We start from the raw sequence: 9,672 nt of genomic DNA on the forward strand, positions 1-9,672 counted from the left end.
TTGCAGAGTGGAACCGTGCAGTACCAGACACGAGATAGATCTTCCAACGAACAAGACTTTTTTCGAATAAGCCAATTCATTTGGGATCCCGCAGATCCACTCTTTTTCCTATTCAAAGATCATCCTTTTGTCTCTGTGTTTTCGCATCGAGAATTCTTTGCAGACGAAGAGATGTAAAAGGGGTGACTTCCCAAACAAATCCCCCTACCTTATATGTATATAGAAAGGCAGGTTTATCAAGAATATGCAAGAAAAGCACTTCGGATTGTTGATTCATCACCAGAGACGGCTTAGAACCAATAGTTCATTATCGAATGGATTTTTCCGTTCTATTACTCCTCGAGTTATCAGTATTTATCAAATCTGTTCCTATCTAATCTAACAGAACGCTATTGGATCAAATGACAAAGACATTGTAGAGAAAAAGATGACTTTTCCCGGATTCAATCTTTGTTGCTATTTGTTACAATAACGAATCATTGGTTTAACTGAATAACTAAATCAAATAGACCCTTCTCTTCGTCTTAGGTCGACAGATCTTCTCCATTGAAAGATCCCCTACTATATGGAGAATACACATTCCAGTACAACGAGCCTAATTCTAATTGTTTTGTTCCGAAGCAAAGGGGCGGTTGGTTCGTCCTATTCAGATATTCACGACCAAGAAACACTGGATTCTCTTTCGGGTAGGCCCTAAAAGGAGAAGGAAGGAAGGATGGAATGCCAACAGGCGTCTATTATTGAATTCACCCGCCCCGATAGTACCCCATTTTTGGAACGTCCAGTGCCAAAGTCACTGAATGGGTAAGTAGTGGGCATTTTCCCAGAGGTTTCTATTGTATCAATCTACCCTTGTTTCATTCCTGTTGAAGCATATACTCGGGGGTGCAGGGCGGACGATTTCAAAGCGAACTCCCATTCAAGAGAAGATCACCAAGATTTCGTGATCCGCTGCCGAACTTATTCCTTCCAATTCAACGGGCATTCTCAACATTATGCCTTAAAGAGGACTCGAACCTCCACACTCTTTAGCACGAGATTTTGAGTCTCGCGTGTCTACCATTTCACCACCAAGGCATCTTTCAAGCATATTCCATGAATATGATATCTATCTAGTGTGATGTATGGAATATATGAGGTAGAGTGTTAGAGTATTTCTATTGCTCGGTCATGTCATATAGGTCTGAGGTGGACATCCAATTGGTTCGATTTGAATTATCCGGAGGATGCCTTACTATTATATCAAAAAGATGGACAATCAACCCTATTTCTCGATTCAATAGAAGCCCAAAGAATAGGGTCCCAAATAACGAGAGATATGTAAAAGGTCCGTACGCCTATTCCTAATCCTAAATGGAATGGAAGGACGAAGGGATCCATATGTAAACATAGTATCTATTTTAATACGCTCGGATGACCCCTTCTCATAAACCTAGCCCTATTCCTCTAGCCCGTTATGAAATGAACTTAGAATCATGGAATCGACTCGATCATCAGATTATAGATTCTAAATAACCCCCCTAGCCCATTCCCATTTTGGGTGGAACAAATCTACTCATTCTTTGATTCCAGTTAGTCAGAGGGATCCTGAACTAAGAAATAGATTCTAGAAGCTAAACGAAAAAAGGGTATCCTGAGAAATTTCCATAATAGAGTTCATTGATATTCCTGGTATAGTAGATGCTATCATATCAAACATACAATCATACTCAATTCGATGGAATTGTTTGATCTTAAAGGAGGGAAATCTTCTATCATTTCGCACGTGATGGGTTATTTATTGGTTTAGTCATTAATCACTTAATTATTTTGATCTAATAGTAGATAGAAACAACGCTCGTAAGGAGTCCTATTGAAACCAAGAAATATAGGCTGCCATCCACACCAGAATCAATGAAGTTTTCCAAAAGAACCTGCTACTAGTGGAGGAAGACCTCCTAAGGATAAGAGACATAGGGCTAAAGAGAGAGCCAAAAGAGGATTGTGTAGAATCCTGCATAATCTCGAATGTTCTCAGTTCCGGTACGTAGACCAATGATACAATGCGAGCAAAAGTTCCGTCATTCATGGCGATATAGAACAGCATATAAGTTATCATGCTTGTCCACCATTAGAGTCTCCAACAATTTCTTATTCCAATAATGACATATCTGATTTGACGGACGAATACGCAAGCATACCTTTTTTCATGCTTGTTTGAGTAATAGCAATGAGATTCCCCAATATCATGCTAAGAATAGCTAGGATTTCCAGAAGAAGATGTCGTTTGATGAGAAAGAAAAAGGAATATCGAAAATTAGAGTGGCTGAAGCTGAAGCAGCTACTTTCGAAGTAACAGAAAGAAAAGCAACGACTGAAGTGGGAGAGTCAAAGTCTAAAAGAGGATTCCTCACACTTTTTTATCACGATCATGGCTACAAAATATGCCTATCTGGGTTTTGCTCTTTTTCCGGGTCTCGCTCTTGCTGCATTGTCTCTAGATTTCGTTTCGGCGGGCTATAAAGGTAATTCTAAACACCAACCACATATCTTTTCAAGAAAGATGAAACAAGCAACTACGCAAACGGGGGCAGCAGACAGAACGAAACTATCAAACGGAGGGGAAGGCGTCTACTTGCAGTAGGCCCGGGGAACGGGGGTAAGATACGATACAGAGAAAACAACATCACAGAACTAGCCCTAACAATCAGAGGTGACGGAAGCCTTATTATCGTACCGCTTCAAGTAGTTCATTGTATCAGTGTCAATGAATAAGGCTGTTCGTAGGTGACAGTTCTAGATATCGAATGGAATTGATAACTTAAAGTTGTAGTTCAGGTTGTGTGCTTGAACTGACCTTTCGGGAGGAACGAGGCGCAAGGCAGGCTTTTCTTTTTTCTTTTTATCCACTCCAAGGCAGCTTTCGGAAGCAGCAAAGGTTATCAACGAGTCAAAATGCAAAATGAAAGTAATAACGAGCAGGGGGAATACACCAAGCACTGATTTAATTCGAGCTGCTGATTACGATGTTGATTCAACAAGTTCGGATGGTAGGCTAGGGCTTGATGCAGCTTCGGCTGTGAACTCCGAAGAATCGACTACTAGCCACTATCTTATAGTCGAGAGCCCCTTGATGTTGAGAATGAGGATTAGACTCAAAGTCTAAGAATAGAATAAGGAGAGCCAATACGTGAGGTAAGGGGTACTTTGATTTGGATCAGTTCAAATTGATCCAATTCCCACAACCTATGTAGTTCCATTTCCAGCATATCCCTACCTTGTAGGCCACTCCAACAGGATAGCATACAACTTACATGGAAATATATGCCTTTCTAATTAGAACTTCACTTCAACAGGAAGGGCAGCAGAAAGCGAAGAGAACTTGACCTTGACAAAGAGCTAGCAAAAGATGAAAGGGGATGGAACAACATTCGTTTTTTTGCCCTAGAACCTGCTATCTCTAACGCGTCCTAGTTTGCCTTTCCTTCGAATCGGTTATCAAAAGCAAAAGGCCTATCCTGCAGCTTTCACTTGATCGAAGGAATTTGACCTCCTCTACCAATAGTAGTTTAGTAGTTGGGTTGGAGCTCTATTTCCACTCCCGGCCCCCTTTTAACGAGTGGATAAGGTGTGATATAAGGCAGAATAAGGACAATACTGCGAGGCAATGCTAATTTTCTCTTTCTTAGAGGACCCCATCCGATAGTTATAGTATAACCCTTTTCCGAAAAATGGATTAACCAATAAAAGAAAGGATAAGATTAGACTGGTCCTTTAGAACCAAGTGGTGCTTTGAAACAAAGAAATGGAATCACTTCAAGCTCTTATGCACGTGCTTCGAAAGTGTAGATGCGAGAGAGACCTTCCTTGCTGCTGCCTAGCCATACTGAAGCGAGATCTTTGTCTTTCCCCGCTATTTTCGCTATCCGACCTCTTTGCCTAATAAGAGAACCCCAAAAACCCAACAATTGATCACTTTTGTCGTCGGAAGAGATCAAACTTTCTCCATTCGTCACCTCTATCATACTTAGAAAGAAGGTTTAGTGAGATTTAGTATTCAATGAATGCATAGATAAAATCGTTTATTGTATCTGACGATTGGAAGGCATCTATCTCATACCATTCTATGGGGTTTGAATCCTCTACTAATCAGGCTATCAATGTATTAATAAAGCGGAAGACAGATCGATATTGGATTTTCACCGCACTCTGGGGATGGTTGGTTTCGACATTCAACCCCTTAGCTCAGGTGCAGTAGAGATCACTGCTGATCCATTTGTGAAAGCAGAACAAACACTCATATTGCGAGCTTTGCTCTATCTGAGTCTAGTGCCATTCCTTTCCTAAAAAGGGGATTGATTCTGACTAAGTTATTCTGCTTCCTTCTATAGCTGATATGCGTATGTATACCACCAGCTTCAAGCAGATATGCGATAGTCTACCTTATTAGTTGCTTATTCTAACTAGTAGCAGCGCATATGTGACAAGAAAGCAGATATGCCGGGAAAGAAGGCAGAGTAGCACTAACGGGAATGGGATGGATGTCACTTGAAAGTCTGAAGAAAGAGAAAAGAGCGGTTCTTCTTTCGATGTATGCAAGGTATGCCAACTTAGAAGTTGCCTCAACAAGCTGTGATAAGTGAGAAATCATCCATCTATGCACTCATGAAAGAGAGTTAGCTTCAGCCGAGACAACTTTTACGTGTAGTCGAGTCTGAAGGAGAAGAGGGTTTTGACAGATATGTCCAATAGACTAGGGTGATTCGGGCAGAGTTGCGCCAAGGCTTAGCTTATCTTTGCTTCAGCCGAGGACGTTAGCTGCTCTCTAAGCCAAGTATCCGTCAGATAAGGGAATTCTCTATTAGTTACAGAGCGCGAACCCAATCTCGATATTTGTCTCCCTTGCTTTTCCGCAACAAGAAAGATTCTCCCTATCTTTCCTCACTGAACCAACTTCTTGATTTGTCACACAAGTGAAGAAAGGATGGGCTTAGGTAGCGCTGTCGTTGCCAAATCTTCCAAAACAAAAGGGCGAGCTTGTTGTTTCTATTTCGAGTTAGAAGAACTTATATTAAGATATTAATAGTCATATCCGTTCCAAAAGAAATCTGTCTTTCAGTCTCTTCCTCAGCATCAGAGTGTCTATTCCTTCACGCACAGGCGCAAAGCTCTTTCAGAGTCTCCTTCCTACGTGGCTTCCATCAATTATGGAGAAAGAGAATCTATTCATAGTCGAAGAAGAAGCGGGATGACGCTTTTTCCATGTTAAACCCAGCTTTTTCACTTTTGTTGACCTCGGGCTAAGTCGATACCTCAAAGGGGGGAGAGAAGAGAGCCTCAGTAGCAAACTGTTAGGCGCTTTCACCTTCCAAATAGGCACTTTCGGGCAGCTTTCCCCTCTCTCTTTGCTTTATTGCTATTGGACATTCAGGCTAACTAGTCCAAGGGATAATTAGCGACCTGTACCTGTATTGGATCGACATCCTTTCCCGCCGAAGACTCATTCCCCGGATAACTAATTCCTGCTACAAGGTAAAGGGCGATCCACGGCATTAGCTTCTCACATTAGCTTATCAAATTCGTCTTTCCTTCTCTAGGGCTTCCTAGGATGCTCATTCATTTTAGCTTCTTCGCCTCACCTTGTTGAACCTGTTGTGGATAATGGTGGAAGGATTCAAGTTCTTCCTCCGAGAGGTCTTTTGGATGAAGGCAAAGTGGAGTGGGAGTGCAGATCCCTAGTTATGGGTTTCAAACCGTTTCCCTCATAATCAGAACAAGAAGTGAAGATAGAGTTGGTGGGGAAGGCTTTCTGGGGCGGCGAATGAGGAGATAGGCCAGGTTTCGATACATGTCTAGTTAGCTCAGTTGGAAGTTGCTTGGGAAGATCTGTGCTGGTTGGTAAACTTGCTGGGGGTTTTTGGTGACATAGATCCATAGGTATGTGCTTGCAGTCGGCTCATAAAGCACTGCAGAAATCAAACTCAAGTCAAAGGGCTAAGGTGTAGTCAGCTTCCCCGCTCACGTTTCGGGTTGCTAAGGTCAGATTCTTGAAACAACAGTCCTAGGAGGGCCGATTGATTGAACGAGATGAGAATCAATGCCTAGTCAAATTCAAGTAGAGTACGGGGCTTGTTTGCTCCTTCGTATAGGTTCCGTGTAGGCGTCTTTCCATACGATCAATTGAATATTGGAAAATATAGATATTCACTACTATTGATATCTGAAACTTTAGACTGAAAGTATACTGCTTACTCATTTGATTTTATAGTTCTTCGGAATCCATACAGGTCGAGTGGGCCTTACGGTTTGCTTGCTTGGCTCTCAGTTGCCTTTAATTCAGGCAAATATGGCTCATAAATGAGATATTTGCATTAGATAGCTGTTAGTAGGGGCGCATTGGTTAGCCCACGAGAGAGAGGCTGTGGGGTTGTTCGAGGTTGAGAGGAAAGCAATTGGAAGTGAAGGAACTCCACTCTCATCTAAGCAAGCGCCTCCGTGGCACTCTTGCAATAGGAGAATATGCTTTTCATTCACCACTCTAGTGGACAGAGACAACTACTATCGGATTCAGTTGATCCAGCCTTATAAGGTGCCTTAGTGCGCTAGGTGGTAGTTCAGCTCTAAGCGTCAACCAGTCGAAAGGAGAACTCATAGCAGGGGAGGAAGCCATTTCAAGGGAGAGAGAAAGTAAGATAATGAAGGGACTTTTGTATAGTTGATTATTCAGAAGTCACAAGAGGAAAAGAAGAGGAAGGAGAATCGGAATTGAGAAGAAATAGAAAAAGAAAGAAGAGAACTTCTATACGAGACTGAGTGAAAGAAAAGAAGAAGAAAGATGAACCGGAACCAAACAAAGAAGAAACGAAACAAGAATGAGACGAAACGAAAGAAGAAAAGAAACCGATATTCACCTATTGATGAATTAGACTCATTGAACTATGAATGAGAGTGAACAGGAAGTAAAGACGAAAGAGAAAACCTTAACCTTTTCCTCTATTCAGTTATGTATGGTTCATTAAATAGTAGGGAAACTCCTAAACTCAATTACTTCTATTTATTTATTCACTGTAAAAGATATCAATACTCCTTTTATTCATTGGAACCACTTGCTCATTCTTCTTTTCTACTATTACCTGACCTATACCCTCTGGAACAGCTCTTTCTTCTTTCTTGCTTTCACTCTTTGACTGACTCTCTGGTAAAGCACTAAAGAAGCTAATTCATTTACTCGACAACTAAAGGGTTGAACTAACTATTTTACGGTCTCTCATTGCTTCGCTCTCCTCTTTATTCTTGCTTGAACCCGGTAACTAGGTCTTTCTTTGATTCTTTCTCTGATCCTTTCTTGCTTGAACCCGGTAACTAGGTCTTTTATTCTCTCTCTTATCTGGATCCTTTCCCTATTCTTGAGCAGTAAACATAGGCTGTATGATCCGCTCCTTATACTCTATTCCCTGATCCCTTATTATTTCATTAAGGAGATAAACTAGGTCTTGTGGCTTCGCACCTTTCCTATGCATTCTCCTGAACCTCTCCAACAAGTCAATACTCAACCTCATCAAACCTTTTCCCTTCAAACAAAGACTGTAAAGGAGAGTCCATTCATTAACAGCAGCTTTACCTATTTACTTACCTGTTACCTTCTTTAATTAAGAGGACATATGGCCGGTCTGTCTCTTCTCTCTCTTTGCTTCCCTTCACCTTCTATAACTGCTTCACTCGTTCACCTTCAAGTGTTTGTTTCAAGTCAAGATGAAACATTCCTTACTCCTTTACTGTATTTGAGGGAGACAAAAGCAAGACAAGAAAGATGCATTCTCCTTGATAGTAGGGAGAGTCAATTCATTCAATCCTTAGCTGCTTTCTTTACAGGGGAGTAAATTCATTAGGAGCTTTGAAAGACGAAAGCTGAACCTTCTCTTCTTGAACAAGGTCAAATCCAATTCAAAGATGGAAGAGAAAAAAGATTGATTAATTCAACTGATGTAACTCGGTCTCACAATTCCATTGCCTGAACTACTGAAGGAACTCGGTAAATAGGCTTCTCTCCTTCACCTTCTTTGTTTACGAGGAGGTAAATAGAATAAATGGTTAATTGAACGAGGTAATTAATAAGGAAAGTCAAAGGCAAGACAAGATAAGATTCATTCTCCTTAACTCCCTCCCAGATTGAACAAGGTAAAGCTATTCCATTTCCTATTTATTCCAACACTCGGTAATGAGGAAGGAAAGACGAAACCTTAAACCTTTGACTCTATTCCCGAACCTGTTACCTTATTGATTAACCTTCCCTTCACCTTTGACGATATTCCCTATTTATTCCTTCAAACACTGAAAACAAAGACTCAACTAAAGATGAATTATCTTTTACAGTGAAAGAAGAAATTCAGGAGTTAGCAGCTTTAAAAGATGAAACTCAAGTAAGATTCATTCGAGTTCAGACTCAACTCTCGATTCATTCGACTGAACTACTTGTTCCGTTATTGTGAGTTATTCTTTCACAGTAAACTCAATCAATCACTACTTACTCAACCGAAACCCTTTTCCTGAACCTATCCAACTCGGGTTTCACTATCTTTTTCCTTCACCTTCTTGAACTATAAACAAGGTGTGTCTCGAATCTTTTCTTTCCTTCTCACCTTTAAAGACTGGGTAAAGCATATTCTTTCTCCTTCACCTGTCCCTATTTCTTCTTTAGAAGACTGTAAACTAAGAGCAATACTCCTTCCTTATGAATGAGAGTGAACTGTCAGACTCAACCTCAAACGGAACCGGAACCCAATCTTCTTCACCTGTCCCTATTTCTTCTTTTTCTTCTCTTTCTACTTAATTATTATGAGTTATTATTGAACAGTAAACAAGGTAGGTGTGTCTCGAATCTGTTCTTTGTCTTTTTCTTTCACCTATCTATTTAACTGATTGAACTGTAAACAAAGAAGGAAATAAATCATTATGAAATCTTGAACCAGAACCGGAACAAAGAAGGGAGGGAGAGGAAAGAGACTGATCTACTGAACCTTCACCGGAGATAGAGTAGAGAAAGAAGGGAGATGACACATTAATCAGACTCAACCTATCCCACTAATAGCCTTTAAAGGGAGATGACACATTAATCAGACTTGACAGTTCTAGAAGGGATATTAAATGCTGAATTAGCAGCTTTTCCAACCAAAAGCAAGAAAGTTGAACCTATCCTTTAACTGTTTTCAAGAAAGAGTAAATTAATGAAGACGCTACTGAACCCGGAACCCTGACGAGAAAGAAGAAGAATCAGATATTCTATTCCTTTACAGGGGAGGAAATAAATGAAAGAAAGATCAGCTCTGGAACTCAATCACCTGTCCCCGGTTCCTTGTCTCACTGCTGGCTTCTTTCCTCTTCCTTCTTAATTGCTCCGGAACAGTAAGGAAAGCCAAAACAAGAATAAATGAATTAGCTATTGTTGAACCCGAACCTCTATTGTCGGAACCTTATACTCAATCACCTTTACTGACTAGAGAGGAAATGAATTAGCTTAACTCCTTTACAGAGAAAGAAGAAATTCAGCAAGACAAGCTTAATGAGAGTGAACCTATCTTTATAGTTCAAGAAGAAATTCAGGGAGAAGAAGAATGAGCTACTGAACAATCAAACACTCTTTCACTCGGTAAAAGCCAAAGAGAAAGGGGAAAGAACACCATGGCTGTCTACTCT

At 40.7% G+C, this 9,672-nt stretch overlaps 1 long non-coding RNA gene across 1 annotated transcript in view; it reads right to left on the reverse strand.

The window, feature by feature from the left end:
- The window catches only part of LOC111490343, a 67,955-nt gene extending 59,675 nt beyond the window's left edge, over positions 1 to 8,280 (reverse strand). Inside the window, exon 1 of the long non-coding RNA XR_002719551.1 lies at positions 8,246 to 8,280. This is a non-coding gene — a long non-coding RNA (uncharacterized LOC111490343). The remainder of the gene's footprint in view (positions 1 to 8,245) is intronic.
- Positions 8,281 to 9,672: the final 1,392 nt, after the last annotated feature.

Source organism: Cucurbita maxima, unplaced genomic scaffold (assembly GCF_002738345.1).
Source record: "Cucurbita maxima cultivar Rimu unplaced genomic scaffold, Cmax_1.0 Cma_Scf00001, whole genome shotgun sequence".
NCBI classification, from domain to species: domain Eukaryota; kingdom Viridiplantae; phylum Streptophyta; class Magnoliopsida; order Cucurbitales; family Cucurbitaceae; genus Cucurbita; species Cucurbita maxima.